Here is a 20,480-nt window from a genome sequence, read left to right on the forward strand (position 1 = left end):
CTCCCTCCTATATCTCCTTGCGATTTAAAAGGACCTTTAAAAGATCAAAAGTCATCTCCCAGTCCTGACGGTATTTTAGCTGACGACCTCCGTAAAATACCCCCTGAGGCTTTAGCCGCCGTTTTTAATGTCTTCTTACCCAGTCGAAAAAAACACCACAACCGGTCTGGTGTGTTTCTTGCTTTCACATCAGAGCGGGAAATCAGACACGGGTCTGGTGTGCTCTGATGTGCTGCCGTGCCTGGCGTATCCTGATGTGTTGGTATAGGTGGCGTGTACTGACGTATGGTGCTCAAATGAAATGTGTGAATGCAGGCTATTTTCACACGCTTGCTTTTGCATGCAATAGAGCGTATTTTATGCTGTTCGTATGTGTAACTTGCACTGGAACGTGCACCAAATGACAATAAGAGAACACCTGTTAGATGTTTAAACTTGGCTCTCTTTATTTGGGACCTCCAGTGGTGTCAGTCAGAGTGGGTCCCAGTGACCGCACCACGGCCGGCTTGGCGCTGCCGCGTCTAAGCTCGGATGTCTTCTGCGAAAGCCAAAGCCTGATCTTCTTGCTTGCTGTAGCGATCTCTTCCTCTGTGTATCCCCTTCTTGATGCATAATGATTGAAGAAGGCTGTAAAAGCATGTGTATGGGTTACTTCTTGGTTTCGGAAACCCTCAGCCACAAATGTAAACACACGGTGAAGCTTTCAACTGCGAACACATCAAGGTTTCGTCATGGCTGCATTTCATCAGGTGCAAAGAAAAGTATGACATGACACACAAAACGTATCACCCCACATGAGCGCTGTGGGACAGTGTAGGGGAGCAGCATGTGAAAAAAAGAAAAGGCATCGGAAAGACCTTCCCACAGAAGACGCTTGGGTACACAGTGAGAAACATACAAAAGCTTTCATATTTTTGCCTGTTTGCCGCGTACAGATGGAGCCTTCCTCGAGACGAGACTCGTGTACTCCCCAGTTACCTCGTAGGATGCCCTGTGCGCAGTACTGCCACCGACCTCCTTTTCTACCATTTTTCATTGAGCGGTCCTCATTGCAAAGTGTCTTCTACCAGCATGTCTTCCCCATATCTTTATATTTGTTTACATGTGCATTGACTGGGCACCCACCCTCTCCAACAGGGCTCATGGGGGGCGACAGGTTCATATATACTGTTTGTGATGTCATACTTTTCTTTACACCTGACCACTGCATGAATGCTCGTGTTTTATAGCACAGTTGAAAGCTTCACTATGCGTTTACATTTCTGCCTATGTGTTCTGGACACAGACTGCCCCTGGATATGCCTTAGCTATGAGAAACACTGTACAATAATGGAACCTACAGGTAGTAATATGGTGCACTTACCTCTTAGCGTTGCCACTTTATGAGGAGTCAGTGGTTTCTGGAGGGCCTTCTCTCCTCCTTCAGCCAGGAACCTATTCGATAGGGTCCCCGTGAAACTCCTCTGAGCCAAAACCTCCACCGACCATATAGCGGAGGCGGCTCATTTCACAAAGTGGGAGTCTCTGGTGATTCCCATTAGGGTCTCATAGGCACCTTTGCTAATGAATACTCCATTTGTAAGGTGCATCTGTGAATTAGAACAAAATTTATGTTAAAGGAGCTGGTAATTAGGTTACGATTTAGGAGACATGACCAGCTAATGACCGCATTCTGACGTTATTCAGCTTGTGCCTGCTATCACCTTACAATCCTCCGTGTAGGAGAACGTAGGATATATGCCACCTTCCTGGCACGGTGCAGACGCAGGTCCAGTGCTGCTGCATCCATTGTCATTGAGGAGGGCAGCGGTGCCAGCTGCTACTGTCTCCTGTCCGTCAATGTGCAGTGGAGGTCGAGTTGCACACTCAGGAAGGGCAGGTTTCTCGAGAGGGCCAGGGGCTGCAAAGATAACAGCTCAAGAACTGAAATGCACATAAAAAATGTTTCGGAAACAGTCTCAGATTAAATGATTTATTAGTTTGTGAACCGACCACCCAGTGCTTCTTAGCAATTATGTAAGTAAAATTACGGTCCCTTCACAGCTTTCTGGTCATGCAGCAACGTCAAAAAGTTGGGCAAGGGACAACGGGAGCCACGTGGTGGGGCTGCGATCGGAACCCGGTAGAATCTCCCGACCGGGCCGCTCATCGGAACGGCAGATCCAGTGTTGCTATACTGCTTTTCCAAACATCCTACCTAAAAGATTTTTGCTGCGATGGGTTCCTGCTACGTTGCAGCAGCTATAATACGAATAATCGTTCTCTGTTCGGCCTTATTTCATGCGCAAGGCTGCTGTTGATCACTTCGAGTGCCACGGATGCTTTGCCGTGACTCTCCTATCTTCAAACTAGCTAGCTCCAAGCTAGCAAGAAGATATCACGCGACAACAATTGAAAACGTGTACTGCACTGGCAGATGCAGGCATTCCCCTCCGGGGTTCCGATGGCTGCGCCACCACGCGGGCGCTCCAGTCTCTGGTCAAAGATTCCCCATAGAGTTACGGAGGAGGTGCGTGACCATGAAGCTATCAAGGGACCGTGGTAAAATATAAGGGCAACATTCACCAGTGTCCAATGAGATTTTTAACATATTACACACAATGGGAACTGCAGTTTCTGGCAAAGCTAAAGGAGTGAAGAATTCACTGTACTTACACAATCCTTGGAGGTTACCCACTGATGCAGAATAGTCCTGGTCCCAGTGGTCCTCTGTCAGTTCAGCAGGAGCACACGTACGTGGTGGCTGCTCATGTTGCTTCTTGTCGAAGTGTGGTTCAGATGCTGGTGTCCTTTTGCCGCAGCTATCTGGTGCTTCCCCATCTGTCAAGACCAAGCGCAGTCTTTGGAATTAACCAGATAATATCTACAGTATTCTCTCTGCTTTGTCCTTGTGTGTACTATTATAATGCTACATTATTTTGCTCTGACTGCACTGCTTTGTGCACTTTTAGAGCAGTAGCTATGGCACACTGTGTGCAGTAAGACACACAGGCATAAACACATTTGTCCCGAAAAGTACATGTACCTGGTGGCTGCTTACGTTGTTTCTTGTCAACATGTGGTTCAAATGCTGCTGTTCTCTTGCTACCGCTGTTCTGTGTCTTCCCATCTGTCGAGACCATGCATAGACAATAGAATTAACTAGGTAATATCCCTGCATCGATACCCTCTCTGCTTTGCCTTTCTGTCTACTAGTACAACGCTACATTATTTTGCTAACATTGCACTGCTTCGTGTGCTACTACACCAGTAGTTGTGGCACGTTATGTGCAATCAGGCACACAAGCATAAGCACATAATTGTTCAATAAAGTCTGAGTAGGTACAAACTGCATACCATAGGAATCACGTCGTTTGGAGATGTAATGAAGCAGCTCCTCTTGGGGGGGGGGGGGGAGCCGCTTCCTCTTGTAGCCGCATAGCCGCATGTTTAGCTTCCGAAGTCTGGCATTTTCAATTTTTAGCTCCACTACCTCCTCTCGAAGTTGCTTGTCCATGCCCCCTGAGAGATCATCTAGGAGATTTTCCATGACAGCACTTTTTGCTGCTGCACGGGCCTTTTTCACTTTTTTGAACGCCTTAGTGGGAAATGGATATACAGGTACAGCTCTTCGTGACTGATTGTTGTCCAATTATACGTGGCAGAGAAACTTATCCACTCAGTTAGGAACAACAACAACAACTTTATTTTCGGCCTAGGAGAGTGGGGAGTTTCATCGCAACAGGCGATACTCTACCCCAGTGCTTGGTGGAATGGGGGGAATAAAATAACGAGCCCCTTTACAATAACGATCGAAGTCCGATGGTGTCCAGAAATGTCAGAAGAGCTTTGAGCGCAGAGCGTTGCTGGGCCGGATTGGGCCAGGGACCAAGCAATTTCGGTAGGGAGAAAGGGCGAGAGTCCAGCTCACGAAGAGACTCGGAGAGTGTGATTCGGGAAGGTTCGTAGTGAGGGCAATGAAGAAGAATGTGCTCCAGATCCTCAAGAGCATCACAGTGGCAACAGGTGGGAGAATCAATTTGTCTCAAGCGGTAACGCCACTGAGCTGTAAAGGCCACATCGAGGCGCATGCGGTGGATTAATGCAGCATCCTGACGAGATGTGTTTCGTGGCATGCGGAAAGCGAGCATGGGATCAACTCTGTTCAACATAGAGGGGGGAAGAATGTCGGTTGTCCGTTGGCGGGAAGCCAGGGGTGTCACTAGACGTCGCAGAATTGAACGGCGGTCTCCTCTGAGCAGAACAATACGGGTCCGGTTCCGAGACGAGAGTGCTGCTTCTGCGGCGCTGTCGGCCTGCTCGTTCCCCACGACACCACAATGGGCTGGAACCCACTGGAGAACGAGCCTGTGGCCTGCGGCGTAGATAGGGTGGTAAGCCATTAACACGTCGGTGACTAGGGGTGCGGATGGGCCTCGTATGCCGGAAGTTTCAATTGCTTGAAGTGCAGATTTGGAGTCTGTAAAGACTGCCCATTCCCGGGGTGGAAAATCAGCGATGTGTTGTAGAAAGAAAAGGATGGCATAGAGTTCCGCAGCTGTGGAGGAGGTTGGATGTGAAAGGCGTCTTCCGTGCACGACGCCTTCGGATGGAATGACGAAGGCTGAGGCGGACTTGTTGTTTCGGGATGCGCCATCAGTATATGCTGCCGTAAACGTAGAAAACTTCTCGTCTACCAGAGCATGAAAATGGGCTCGGAGGACTTGAGGGGGGACCTGATCTCTTCGTTGCAGAAGGTTTGGGAGGCGTACAAACGTGGGCGGTACCGGGAGAGACCAGGGGGCTTCCGGCGGTATAGTGTCCTTAGTTATGAAGCCAGTGAGAGTCTGGCGTGTCCTCTGCGCTACTCGATAGAAGTCGCTTCCAGGGCGGTATCGAATTTTCCTGAGTAGCGGGTGGCGGGGAATGTGAGCACGCAAACGGAGGTAGTGCCGAGCCGTTTCCCGTTCACGGAGAACTTCAAGCGGGAGCTCACCAGCTTCAGCCAGTACTTGTCGTGTTTCAGCCATGCGTGGAACTCCGAGGCATCGACGAAGGCTTCGAGCAAACAGGGACCGAAGCGTATTTAATGAAGTTGTTGATATCCTGTGCAGAATAGGAAGGCTGTAAAGCACAGTTGCCCTCACCAATGCCGCGTGAACCGCGAGCAGGGAACGCTGATCACAGCCCCATCCTGGGCCAGAAAGATGTTGGATTGCGGGGAGCCATCGCTGCACTTTAGTTTCAAGGTGTTTAATGTGCCGAGCCCAGCGCAAGTCCGAGTCGATTACCACGCCAAGGAAGCGGTGAGAGCGTACTGGTTCTAGCTTCTTTGAGCCAAGCCAAAGTGGGAAATTGGCCATAGCTTTACGCGTGAAAGGGAGCTCGATACACTTTTCGGGTGAAAGGTCCATCCCGAGGTGCGTCAGGTACGTATGGATATTGTTTAAAGCGAGCTGCAGGCGGCGCTGGAGAGCCGGGCGTGATTTTCCTACTGTCCAAAGGGCGACGTCATCTGCATACACGGAGAACGACACTTTGCGAGGAATTACTGATTGTAGGCCGGCCATCACCACGTTAAACAGTGTCGGGCTGAGAATGCTTCCTTGGGGGACTCCTTGGGGAACAGGATGCTGAGGGCTTTGGCCTTGGGACGTACGGACAGCGACAGTTCGGTCCGTAAGAAAGTCTTGGAGCCAGATGAAGAGCCGACCGGATACTCCAAACGAGCGCAAGGCATGCAGCACACAAATGTGCGAGACGGTATCATAGGCGCGCTTGATGTCGAGGAAGACCGATCGGACGATCCGTCGATGGGCTCGAGCATGTTGAACTGTAGAGACGAGGTCGAGAACTGAATCCATGGAGCTTCGGTGGCGACGAAATCCAGCCATTTCGTGAGGGAACGCACGTCGTTTTTCGAGCCACCAGTCGAGGCGATGCAGAACCATTCTCTCCATCAGTTTCCCCATACAGCTTGTCAGGCGAAAGGAGGATAGGGCATTTGGGGGCTTGCCTGGTTTCAGGATGGGAACAACCAAGGCCTCCTTCCATGTATGTGGTAAAGATCCTTGTTGCCAAGACGTGTTATAGACATGAAGGAGAGCTTGGAGTGACCGCTCGTCAAGGTTTCGTAGGGCGGCATAGGTGATTTTATCGGGCCCAGGGGACGAGCTGGCGTTCACAAGCTTCAACGCTGCCTTTAGCTCGATTAGTGTGAAGTCGCGGTCCATAACTTCCGGGGGACGGGGCCAGTCGTGGTGAAGTTCAGCCGTCAAACTGTGGACAAAACTGCGGTGTAGGGGCGTGGTCGAGGCAGCCGCCGGAGTCGTTAGTACCACACAGAAGTCAGTCGCAAGCGTGTTCTCGTCTACACGCTGAACGAGAGCCAAGGCCGCGAGAGGATTCTTTTGAGGGGGCGCCTCCTTCAGAGAACGGATTGTCCGCCAGATCTTCGTGGCCGGATCGAACGGTGAAAGGTGGTGGCAAAACTTACGCCAACGCTTCCTGTCCTCGTTTTTAAGCTCTCGTGTTACTTTAGCTTTCATCCGGCGGTATTCCACAATGTCCGTAAGTTGCCCTGTCCGACGAGCCGTTCTTTCTGCTCGGCGACGTAATGCTCTAAGGTGATTAATAGCGGGGGAATGGCCGATATGGCCTGTTACCCTTTTAGACGTGACCACCGCGTCCTGAATACCGCGGGTAATTGCTTGAGAGAGAGCCTCTGGGGACATACCGGTGTGCACAGATGTTCTGAGGCCCTCACGAAAACGTCTCCAGTTTGTGAAAGAAATCAGTCCAGCAGTGGCTGAGAGGGGCAGTCTGTCGTGCGAAATATATAGAGGAAAATGATCGCTGCCTCTAGTGTCGACGTCCGTAGCGCACGACAAGTGGCGAATCATGTCGGTTGAGGACCACGAGAGGTCCAATACATCAAGTGACAGTGGGGATCGCATGTAAGTGGGCTCGCGGTTGTTCAGCAGGCACATGTTATTATTCTCCATTGCCTCTAACAACCTCCTTCCCCTACTGTCCGTCCTTCGGCTTCCCCAGGCCGAGTGATGTGCATTGAAGTCCCCTAGCACAAGCGCCGGGGCTTCCAGAGAACCAAGTAAGCGTTCAAGGTCACTCCACGGGACCTGTACCGCGGGACGGATATAGATACTGACGACCGTTAACAGCATGGGGCCAAGGCGGATCCTGCATGTGACGTAATCATAAGAGCGATGACAAACTGAGCCGATGGGTGCAGCAACGAGGTCATTGCGAACGTATAGCGCTGCTCTACTCTCAGGGGAATGATGAGAGCGATAGATTGTGTATCCACTAACACGATGTGTACAATCCATGCCGTGTTCGCATATAGCTACGAAAGGGAACTTGTACTGTTGGAGATGTAATTTAAAATCTGGGAGCTTGTTACGCAGGCTTCGAGGATTCCACTGCATGGCCAGGGCTTTTTTATACAATTCCGTCATGCTGATGCGAAGATAATGCCTCCAGTGCCAGAAGCGCTTGAACCTCGGGCAGTTGCGACGCACCAGGAAAAGCAGAGACAATGGCCTTAAGGGCAGCGAGTACCGCTGAGAAGAGTCCCAGAGGAGGCATATATTGGGGGGCTGATGAGGGTGCTGGTTCCGTCACACTGGCGTAAGTGTTTGTAATCTGTCTTGATGGACGAGGAGGCGGTGCGCTTGTGAGAGGCGTAGCCGCGACTGTGTTCAGCGACCCTCGTTTACCTGGTGCAGATCGAGGGGGTAGTGCAGGAAATTCTTGTGCATTTGTACGAGACGGGAGTGTGGCACTAGCATCCCTAGGAGCATCAGACGGAAGTCGTAGAGTTCGGTCTTGGTGCCTCTTGGTGGCGGCGGTCTTGACAGGACATAAAGAAAATGATGCGGGATGGCTGGATTTGCAGTTAGCACACTTTGGCTCTCTTTTATTGTTGCAGTCTGATCTCCGGTGAGGTCCGGCGCAGATGCCACACCGTGTAGAACCTCGGCAATTTCGTGCAATATGGCCAAATCGTTGGCAGTTATAACACTGTATGGGGCCTTCTATATACTCTTGGACTGTGAAGGTCTGAAACCCAAGGGCAATTCGGGGAGGAAGACGGATTGTAGGTTCAAAAGTCAGGATAACGCTCCGTAACGGGGTGAACACATCACTGCCATCTTCTGCTAGGGAATGCCGAACCTGTCGCCGTGCTGATAAAACCCCTGCGTCTTTAAGATAGAGCACGAGGTCGTCGTTCGAATACTCTCTTGGAACATCATATATCTTGCCCATATTTCTGGCGTACGATTGGGGTATGGATGGTATCACCGGAATGCCAGCTAAGCACTTAGCAGACAAAAGGTTGCGGGCGGCTGCTTCGGACCGTACGGAGACGAAGAGAGAACCATCTCGGTGGAAACGGTGGTGCATAACCTGTTGTTGGGTTAGCAGGCGTATCTCACTAGCGACCGCATTAGGATTCACCTTCCAGAAGGAGTAGTCAGTAGTTGCTGGTCGAAACAGTATGGGAATACCGCCGGCTCGGTTCTTCTTGTAGGTGACAGTGGTGAACGGGTCATGAAGTGAAGTGGCAAGGTTGCTATCGTTCATCGCATCTGTCTGCTGAGGAGCTGGCGGTGCCGAAGTGTCCATGGTGTTATCGGGAACATTCACGATCTGTGGAATGTTGGGATCACCAGAAGAAGGGCTCCCTACCCGTTGGCGTTTGGCAGGGCTGACGGGGACCTGTTGACCTGTGGTAAGTGTCATAGAGACGTTGGACCTCCCGTCCAGATTACGGCGGGAGGTCCGTGATGGTTCGATTTCTTTTTCAACGGCTCTGAAAAAGCCTAAGGGCGAAAGCCACTCAGTTAGGAGATCATGTTACAACTTACGTGTTGCTGCTGTTCTTTCTTTTTGGATGCAAGCCGGTGACGTTGGTGAGCAATGAAATCATCCATGTCGTCCTTACTCTCTGCAGAAATCACAAAATATCACACTTGTATTTCTCTAAAAATATTAAGCATCCGCAATAAATAAGGGAAGCAAAAAAAAAGAAAAGAAAAGAGAGTTGCCGGAACGTGGCACACTGTGAATCAAGATGCTTGGCTACACCACTAGCACTGCACGCGATCTGTAGCTGCCTGACGTGCGTCCACCACCCGACAAGTATTTTGATCGTTCGGTCGTGTACAACCTCATGATAAGCCCCTAGTTCCGTCGGTACTCCCACAGGGGATGAAAACGCCTGTCAACGAATACGACTGTTTAACGGCGCCTATTAACGAGAAATTCTCGCGACAGCACTGACGGATGCATCCTAAAAAGCGTCCTGCTACCTACAGCACGAGCATATGAACTCTCTAACTAATCTTACCGAGTTGACGAATGAAACAAATCAATCAACTAAGTTGTTCGTGCGCAACCGCCGCCAGCACCCATGGATACATTCTAATAAGCGCCCTCCTACCTTCGACGTGAGCATATGTCACTCTCTAACTACTCTTATCAGCTGTAGTTGTTCGTGCGCATTCAAAGCAGCTGTAACCAGCACCGCAACTACACCAGACAAAACATTTTTAGCGTTTGTGAGCACGCAAACTTATGTTGATTCACTCAATACGCTAGATCGAACTATTATTCACGGTCGTGTATGTTATCATAGTCAGCGTTAGAAAGGAATATAGGCTTACCTGTCATGTGTAATAGTTCAGCGTCATAGTACCCTCCTCGTGTTTTGTCGTCTCCGTCCCAGTACACACTATACGTACAACCTGGTTCGAAGTCATCAACGTGGCTCGGGTTGAATGCTTTGACGTTCTTCGATGTGGTAACCTTTTTAACCTCGTCGTACAAGAACTTTACGTAAACAAAATACGGCATCACGGAACGTCTAACGTACGGAAACCACGAGGTAGAAGCACATGTGCAATCTGGGCACACAGGCGTGGCATCGAGCAGGCCACTGCGCTCAAGTGGCGCTGCACTCCAGTTAAAAAAAAACATATTTGGTACGCTGTTTCATAACATGGCACGCGTACGGGTTAAAACTTTTTACGCAACAATATGTGGTATCTCTTTTAAGTAGTTTAATACATTTCATGGGGTGCTTTTGGGTGTCTGTTCTGTTCAGCTTTCTTTTGCGGGCACGACAACCGAGAATCTATCATTTTGTCGGGGCTATACAGAGAGGGGACGGTCCTGCGTGTCAACAAACTGGAAAAAAACTCAGACAACGCGTATCGTTGCAGGGACGTCCCCAAAACGTCCCTACGTCCTTCGTTCCACTGGGGACATTCAAAGCGCATCATTCGGACGTATGTTCACATGACGTCCTACACGCAGCCCCGCATATACAGGGTGTATGCTATAAAAAGTCAGTCACATTTTCGCGCGTGGCGCGATACCTACTTGACAGACAGACTTCCGCTGCCGCGGAGTGAAGAAGTTACGCCAGGAAACCCTACAAAAAAAATCGTCGATATCAGGCACTGCGTTACAAAATAAATACGGCCACGCAAACTTTCGTCTTCATGCATTTCCTATGCGCAATACAGACGTCAACACGCCAGTCTGCCGATAGTTGCTTGTAGCTTCCGCATGGGGCGCTAGTGACGTTGAATCCGAAACAAACTCATGTGGGCGCGTATTTCTGTTATGCACGATACGTGACCTCGGCGTTCTTTGGAGTTTTATTTGAGGATTGAGGTTTTCGTCGGTATTTGGAAGGCATTATAAGCATTAAGTTGCGCCAAATAAATGATAATTATTTTCTTCGCGTTGTTCTTTTCAACATTTTGAGGCAACAAGACGTTGCAATTTACAAAAGTTGATTAAGGGTTTTTCCATGACGCTGCCTCTGCGTATGCTTTTGGGTGGCCCTGAAAAGGGCCGTTGTGACGCTGATTTGGTCGTCTAGGCACGTGGCCCCCAACATTCGATGTGCCGTCCTCTGGATGCGATGCACTGTTGCAAGCGCTTCGGGTATGCCGCAAACACCCTCTCCAGCACTTCTGGGTCAAGTGCGCGGACAGCGCTCTCTATTCTGTCCTTTAATTCCTGTACCGTTGATATGCGGCCTGTGTACACCTTCGCCTTAAGGTATCCCGACAGGAAAAAGTCACACGGCGTGAGGTCCGGCGACCCGGCAGGCCATGTCATTGTGGGTGAGCCTCGCCCCATCCATCGTCCTGGGAACGTTTCTGAGAGCCACTTTTTGACTATTGTGGCGAAGTGAGGAGGTGCACCGTCTTGCATGAAAACGCACACCTCTTTTTGCATATGTAAAGATTCCAACTCCGGTAGAAACTCCCTCTTTAGCATCCTCAAGTAATTCTTTCCCGTTACGGTGTCATCAACGAAAAAGGGCCCGACGACACCTTCGCGCCACAGGCCACACCATACGGTCGTCTTTGGCGACTGCACTGGCTGCTCCACTAGCCAATGAGGGTTTACTGACGACCAGTATCGGCAGTTGTGCCTATTAACGTGGCCGCTAGTGTGGAAGGTTGCCTCGTCGCTAAACAACAGGAACTGCAGGTGCGCCGGACTTTCTCGTATCCTGGAAAGCTCACCTTTGCAGAATCGAACTCTGCGAGTGTAATCGTCTTCTGTTAGGGCGTGCACCACCTGCATTTTGTATGCGCGGAACGCATGACGCCTCAGGATCTTTTGAACCGTTGACACGGAAACGGTGAACAGCCTTGCTGTCCTCCTGATGGACATCCGAGGAGAAGCCTCGTACGACCCTATGATGGCCTGTTCAATTTCCTCAGTAACTACCACGTTTGTGCGGTCGTGCTTTTTATTCGCTACAGCACCACATCCCACAAAGCGGCGTGCCCATCTTAAAATTGTCCTGTCAGTTGGCGGACGGCGACGAAATCGTTGACGAAATTTGATGCGCACTTGCTTGAGGCTTCGGAGTTCTGTGTACCAAAGTACCACCTGTGTACGCTCTTGAACCGTCAACTGGCGCATAGCAGAGCACAAACGATACAAAATACGGCAGAAATAAATTGAACACGAACGAATATAATAACAGGAATAATAGAGTTCAATGAAACTGTATAGAGGCACAAAATGAATGAAATAATAACGTTAGAAGGGCGGTTAAAAGTGTCGTTCTCGCAACAAAGCAATGGCAAACAGACTGTCGTCTGCTAAGAGAAGGAGCAGAAATGTTTCGCTAGGAAGCGCCTTACAAACCGCAACATGCGTAGAAAATATCTAAACCAAATCATATCAAGCTTCATTAAAAGTAAATCTCAATGGGTACCACGGGTACGTATTTGTTTCGAGTTGTTACGAGTTACGAGTTTGTTTCGGATTCAACGTCACTAGCGCCCCAAGCAACAAGCAACTATCGGCAGACTGGCGTGTTGACGTCGGTATAGCGCATAGGAAATGCATGACGACGAAAGTTTGCGTGGCCGTATTTATTTTGTAACGCAGTGCCTGATATCGACGATTTTTTTGTAGGGTTTCCTCGCATAACTTCTTCACTCCGCGGCAGCGGAAGTCTGTCTGTCAAGTAGGTATCGCGCCACGCGCGAAAATGTGACTGACTTTTTATAGCATACACCCTGTACTTGAACGGGAGTACGAGAACGCCGTCGGAGGAGGGGGTGTGTAAGCGGGAAGAGCCGGAAGCGCCGTCTATGTGGAGCTGTGCGAATATGTGCAACGCAGACGCCAGTCGTTTGAACCGGTGAGCTATTCGCACCTTCGACGGGCTACAGGGGCCGCTACGAGCGCATCCAAGATGGCGGACGAAATGGGTGACGTGTTTGTGTCGCCGGCGCATCCGCAGCTGTTTCTAACAGAAGTTCTGTCATTCGTTGACGCCACAAAATGTACACGGAACTTTCGTGAAGGCGAGGAGGTGCTGCTGGCGGGGCACTTGATTGCATTCGGCAAAAAAGATTGTACTAGTAACCGTATTAATGTGCACGGCATCTGTTTGAGTACCAGCTCCGTGAAAGGGGAACCCCACACCATAAACATCGAAATAAGTGTGGGAAGTACATGCAAAATAGCTAAGGCAAACTGCTCATGCAAAGCGGGACTATCTCAAGCTTGCAAGCATGTTGTGGCACTACTTCTTCAAGTGAACAGGTAAGTCTTACTTCCTGTTGGAAGACACTGGCGGGTTTTACCGTTAATATTTCAAACCAAAATGGGTATATAATCATGAAGTTAAACCTGAGTTTTGCACCACAAACTCCGGTAAGCAAATTTCACATTCAGAAAATATCAACTGGAGAAAGGGATCTTAATCTGAGCCAACTCTCATGAAGTAGAAGCTCGCCCTGGCCCTTTTGCCATTAACCTGCCTCAGAGAAGCAGAATGACGAGTTAATATTATTTGGGATCCCATTAATCTCGGTTTACATATTCACTGGTGTTTGTGAAGCGCGGCCACAGCTTTTCAGAAACTTCAGGCATCCGTAATCAGTTCCATACTGTGTATTCAGCTTCAAATGCAAGATTTTTTGCAGGTGCTTTGAGATTGCAGTAGTACTTTCTTTTTAATACCTGTGCTCGTGATTTTTTTTAGGACGGGCTTGGACAGCTTGAACATGCTGAGCCAAACTGAGCTTGAGTGCACCTGGAAAAGCAAGCCTGGCACCAAGGTTTATGGGGAGACAGGGCCACTTGATCAATTTTGTCATGTGGAGACTGTACCCAGGCCATTTACCCTTGATGAGGCAGAGGCTCTGTCGTTGAGGAAGGACTTAATGGGGTTATGTCCGTACGCAGTGTTAGCGAGGCACAGGTAGGAAACGCCGGTGTCCATGCAAAATAATGCATAGCATAACATAAATCAATAATTTTAACTCTAATAGCTATCCACGGTGCATATCTTTCATCCATCTTTTCTTTCATGTTTCACACTTATACCTTTCTTATTTCACACATTCCCTATCATTTAAACAGGGTTAAAAACTGGGCTTCTTGGTTCTGCATTTAAATTTGTAATTAAAATCGAAGTGTATCATTTCACCGACGTGAGACGTTCATAGACGTGAATGAAGATGCTGAAGTTACAAGTGGCGTTGATACACCACATATATGTTAATTGTCATGCTATTGTTGTCAAAACAAGGAGATGCATTATGTAACCTATTAATATTTTTCCATTTGTATTTTCCATTTTAGTGAATGCCGCTGGCTCAGAGAGATTCCCCCGGTTCAAAACAGCAGGTGAGCGCCAATTTCACAAATGAGACATGTAGGCAACCTGACAATTGCAGTGTTTCTTTCTGACATTCATACTGAACACAATTAGCAGAAGCACTCAAACAACTCTCAATGATCACTTCTTTCCCTCCAGTTGTAAGAGGCCTACACCGGATGTACACGATCTGACTGCTGTAATGGACAACGCTTTTCAGAGTGTTGTTATGCATGACCTTGCAGCATGGCCCCGTGGGGAACTCGGCGTAGACTCAGCTGACTTTTATGTCAAATTCATTCAAGTCACACGTGACAGTGCTTCCTGCCTTGCAGCAAACACAAAGATGAATAAGCTCTTGTGGATGCAAGAAAGGAGGATCCGAATCACAGGTTCTCTGTTATGAGCCCTCTTTTGTGGAACACAAAGGTGCACAGAAAAACAAAGACAAACAAACAAAAAACAACACGAGCGCACCATCTTTGACTCTGAGGGATGAAGGGACACGGGAAACACAAATGAAACGACACTACTCATATTTTTTTTCGTTTGTGTTTGCTATGTCCCTTCCTCCCTTGTATTCAAAGATGCTGCTTTCACCGATTTCACACTAACTCGCCTGCCCTCCCCATACTTTGTTTGCACAAAATCAGTGACCACTGTTGTATCATGTCATGACCGGTGTGTTAAGTTTCGCTATTGTGCATCCAGGTACTACTTGCTACCCACTGTACACATACCGAAGACATCAGTGGGAACAAAAGGTGGCCTCAACACTTCATTCAAGCTTCAAGGGCAATGAGAATACGAAATATGGACAAGAAACTGAAGCTATCGCAAGGGCTCACTACCAAACCCGTGTTCAAAATGAAGTAATCATCCCAGGACTGGTCATCCCTGTTGAATGCCCATGGGTTGCTTGCACCCCAGATGGAGTAGTGCTGAAGGATGGAGTGCCTACAACACTACTTGAGATTAAATGTCCTGTCAAAGGGAAGAAAGAAAGTGCAAGTTGTGTTGCGGAGTCATGTAAGTTTATTGTGAAAGATGAAAATGGAGGCGGCTACAAGCTAAAGAAAAAACACACTTATTTTGGACAAGTACAACTCGGTATGGCAATCCTCAATGTTACGGAGTGTGATTTTGTAGTATTTTGTAGTTCAGATAACTCCTTTCTCAATATCAAAGTGCCGTATGATCACGACTTTACATGGGGAATGTTGACTCACCTGAAGGGGGTGTACTTCAAGCATATTCTGCCAATTCTTAGCAGGAGCTCACAGCAGTCTTAATACGATTTGCCTAGCTTCCATTACAGTTCACATCCTCTGAAGTGTCCACAATAAAAGCTTGTAAGGACTGTACATGTAACAAATTACTTAACAAATAAAAGTTTATTGAAAAGTTCATTTCAGTGTCATTCGAAACAAACATATAAAACACTGTAGATGGGTAGAAATCCAGCGAACCGGTAGAGATGTAGGAAGGGAGTTGCCTCAGGACAGAAGCCGCCGATATTTCGAACAGAGACTGTTCTTCTTCTGGGCACCGTCCTCATCATTGGCATGGTATTTAAAGGGTTAGGTGTGACGTGTTTAAAGGTTCATGCGAATTGTGGGTCAACAGCCCGGAGGGAAGAAAGGGTCCGTACGGGTTTTTACGGCCGGAGTGAATGGCTGCTTTGTTAGAGTGTGGGGGGGATTATGTGAACGTAGTGATCTAGGCTACAGACCGGTTACAGAAAAATGGAAGGTTCACGAACACGTGGACGAAACGGGACAACAGGCAAGAATTCGCAAGCATAGCGAAAGATAAGGAGGTTAGTGGTTACGTGGGGGAAATTCCAGAACGAGCATTTTTTTTTTTTTTTTAATATATATTTGTAATACAAAGTTGTGGCATGCAATAAAGAGAGCAGAAAGTAGTGGCCATGCAGAACATAACAGATGATAATGGAGGTAGATGGGAAAAGCATATTTTATTTGTGAAGTGTTTCTAGGGTGCCTTGTGATTTGTTGATACCGGACGGGTGAAGAGCGTTGAACTTGTATATGAGATAAGACTCCCTATCACGTCTGTCACGTGTGGATCTAAACCCGGTTTCTAGAATATATAGTTTAATGTTGTCAAAATTGTGACCAGGAACGTTAAAGTGTTCGGCGACTGCTTTGGGGAGTTTGTTGGACGTGTCGGTTCTGTGTCCGGTAAGGCGGTTGTTCATTTGTTGGCCGGTTTCACCAATGTATTGCATAGAGCAGTCGCCGCATTCAATGCAGTATATAACATTGGAGCTTGTGCATGTGAATGCGTGGTTAACGGGGTGGGTGTAATTGCTCGCAGTGCTTTTGATGGAGTTAGCGTGTTGAACGTGCTTGCATGTTTTGCAGCGCGGGAGGTTGCAGGGTCGTGTTCCCGTGTACGGGGCGCTCGTTTTGCTGATTTTGGCATTGACCAAGGAGTCTGCCAGGTTTCTTGCGCGTCGGTATGTCACCTGTATGGGATTTGTGAATATGTTGTTAAGTCGGTCACTGCTTTGGAGGAGGGGCTCGTGCTTCTGTAGAATGGCTTTGATGTTTGGAAGTGCGTTGGAATATCTTGTGATGAAGCTTATTTGGCACGCGTCGGGATTTTTTCGGTTTTCCAGAACCTCGTTTCGATCGAGTGTGAGTGCCTTGCGACGGAATTCGGTTAGGAGGGAGTCTGGATAGTCCCTTTGGGCAAGTGTACTGCAGAGTTCGTCAAGCTTCTCAGCGTAATCTGTGTCGTTTGAACAAATTCTGCGTAGTCTTACACTCTGCCCATTAGGAATTCCAACCTTACAGTGACGCGGGTGGTGACTCTTGAAGTGAAGGTATTGTTGTTTGTCAGTTGGCTTTTTGTACAGGGTTGTGACGAGGTTGCCGTTGTCTAGTGATATCACTAGTGATATCACTAGTGATATCACTAGACAACGGCAACCTCGTCACAACCCTGTACAAAAAGCCAACTGACAAACAACAATACCTTCACTTCAAGAGTCACCACCCGCGTCACTGTAAGGTTGGAATTCCTAATGGGCAGAGTGTAAGACTACGCAGAATTTGTTCAAACGACACAGATTACGCTGAGAAGCTTGACGAACTCTGCAGTACACTTGCCCAAAGGGACTATCCAGACTCCCTCCTAACCGAATTCCGTCGCAAGGCACTCACACTCGATCGAAACGAGGTTCTGGAAAACCGAAAAAATCCCGACGCGTGCCAAATAAGCTTCATCACAAGATATTCCAACGCACTTCCAAACATCAAAGCCATTCTACAGAAGCACGAGCCCCTCCTCCAAAGCAGTGACCGACTTAACAACATATTCACAAATCCCATACAGGTGACATACCGACGCGCAAGAAACCTGGCAGACTCCTTGGTCAATGCCAAAATCAGCAAAACGAGCGCCCCGTACACGGGAACACGACCCTGCAACCTCCCGCGCTGCAAAACATGCAAGCACGTTCAACACGCTAACTCCATCAAAAGCACTGCGAGCAATTACACCCACCCCGTTAACCACGCATTCACATGCACAAGCTCCAATGTTATATACTGCATTGAATGCGGCGACTGCTCTATGCAATACATTGGTGAAACCGGCCAACAAATGAACAACCGCCTTACCGGACACAGAACCGACACGTCCAACAAACTCCCCAAAGCAGTCGCCGAACACTTTAACGTTCCTGGTCACAATTTTGACAACATTAAACTATATATTCTAGAAACCGGGTTTAGATCCACACGTGACAGACGTGATAGGGAGTCTTATCTCATATACAAGTTCAACGCTCTTCACCCGTCCGGTATCAACAAATCACAAGGCACCCTAGAAACACTTCACAAATAAAATATGCTTTTCCCATCTACCTCCATTATCATCTGTTATGTTCTGCATGGCCACTACTTTCTGCTCTCTTTATTGCATGCCACAACTTTGTATTACAAATATATATTAAAAAAAAAAAAAAAAAATGCTCGTTCTGGAATTTCCCCCACGTAACCACTAACCTCCTTATCTTTCGCTATGCTTGCGAATTCTTGCCTGTTGTCCCGTTTCGTCCACGTGTTCGTGAACCTTCCATTTTTCTGTAACCGGTCTGTAGCCTAGATCACTACGTTCACATAATCCCCCCCACACTCTAACAAAGCAGCCATTCACTCCGGCCGTAAAAACCCGTACGGACCCTTTCTTCCCTCCGGGCTGTTGACCCACAATTCGCATGAACCTTTAAACACGTCACACCTAACCCTTTAAATACCATGCCAATGATGAGGACGGTGCCCAGAAGAAGAACAGTCTCTGTTCGAAATATCGGCGGCTTCTGTCCTGAGGCAACTCCCTTCCTATATAAAACACTGTGCCACTCGTTATAACATATCAATGTACATACTGTACAATTCCAAAGTACATGCTGTGTACAAAATAAAACATATACAAAGCTGTTAAAATGTGCTCTAAGGAAGGGTATGTATTACACATGCACATTATTCTATTGCACTGCTGCATGATGTACAGATGATGTGATGATGAACACTGCTAGAAGTGGAGAAGTTAAGGCTCGGAAAATCTCTTGTCTGCTAGAATAGGCTTTGAAAGATTTGTCAACGCCGCAGTTATGAGAATAATGTCATTTGCCAGGTGAACCATATGCCATGGCAGCTTGCTCTTCAAAATTTTGTACACCTTCATGCGTTGAATTGCGCGCTCTACGTGGACTCGTGCAGCAGCAATTTTTCTGGTTCGCTGTGCATCTTCCTTTGTCAGTTGACCCTGCTTCTTCAAAAATGGCGGCCGTACAACGCCTATGAGGTGATCCTCACAAGTTGACTCGATTAAAAAAGCGGTAAGTGTATGTATCGACATCTTTGTTATATCGTACATTGTACACTGTTGTATTGTTTAACACTGTATACTTCAAGTGAACCGATTGGGACGCGTTTTTCCTTGGTCTAGGCTGAGACGCACACCACCCGCGCGATAGAAGCTGCTATACTGCCATGAAGAGGTGTAGGCAGACAGTTCACCGTCAAGTAAAGCAGGCAGTTCAACAAAGCCTATCTCGAATTAACTCGCCATCAAGTTCTCCACACGATTTCACCCCCAGTCTACCTTCTCAAGGTGATCCGCGTCCTGTGTCCGTAGATCCCGATATTGCTTCGTCCCATAGTTCTGGAGTGTCAACGTCACTGCCCTTATCTCCCCTTCAGGACCTTCCTCACAACCTGGCGGCCACGTATTACCCAATAACGCTCACGTAAGTCCGCCAAGTTGTGAGGAAGGTCCTGCACCGCTGTCTTGTTTGCCGACGAGAGAGGGCACGAGCCTGCTCGGAACCTACTGCACCACTTCCGAGGGATCGGGTGCTTCCTTCGCCACCGTTCGAGACAGTGGGCACCGACTATGCCGGCCCTCTGCATTTCCGATCACCCGAGGGAGATGAAGCCGGCAGGTGTTACCTGTTGATATTCACCTGTGCCATCGTTAAGCGCCATCGTTAAGCCGCGGCCTGCACGCTGCACGTTTTTCCACTTTCGTTTTTGGTGGCAACCGCCACTGGAATAAACCCTCAGTTCTTCCCGCAAATTGTGGTGTGAACACCCCGTTACTTCGCTCCACAATTTCTCAGTGTAGCAGCCCGCATCGCCATCGTTAAGCCGCGGCCTGCACGCTGCACGTTTTTCCACTTTCGTTTTTGGTGGCAACCGCCACTGGAATAAACCCTCAGTTCTTTCCCGCAAATTGTGGTGTGAACACCTCGTTATTTCGGGTGACCCGGAGAAGAACACCACTGCTATGAACCCTGCTGGCGACCAGCAACACCCTCCGCCTGGCGCAACCGCCCCCGCTGCTGCTGCGATGCCTCCCATGTCCCACGTCGCTGTTCGACTGCCGCCATTTTGGCATCGAGGACCCCACGTCTGGTTCCAGCAGGTCGAAGCCCAGTTCCTGCTCGCTGGAATTACTTCCCAACTCACCAAGTACCGGCACATCGTCTCTTCCCTACCACCAGAGATAGCCATGGACGTTGCCGACTTAAAGGGACTATGAAACGACTTTTTTCTTCGTTTCGTTCGAAAGAAGACATTTTTCTGAGTCTAGAACCGAAATTTTACTTTCGTCGCGCGAGCGGACTTCTCGGGAGCGAATTTAAACGGAGCGGCGAAGGGAGGACAGCTGGCGCCGCGCCGTGGGGAGCTGCCGAGCGGAGACACAACGGGTAACTTGACGCGACCACGGCCGGCTCAGCAACACGTCATCGTGACGTGTTGCCGAGCCGAGGAATCCAGCCAGGAGCATG

Source organism: Ornithodoros turicata, unplaced genomic scaffold (assembly GCF_037126465.1).
Source record: "Ornithodoros turicata isolate Travis unplaced genomic scaffold, ASM3712646v1 Chromosome11, whole genome shotgun sequence".
Lineage (NCBI taxonomy): Eukaryota > Metazoa > Arthropoda > Arachnida > Ixodida > Argasidae > Ornithodoros > Ornithodoros turicata.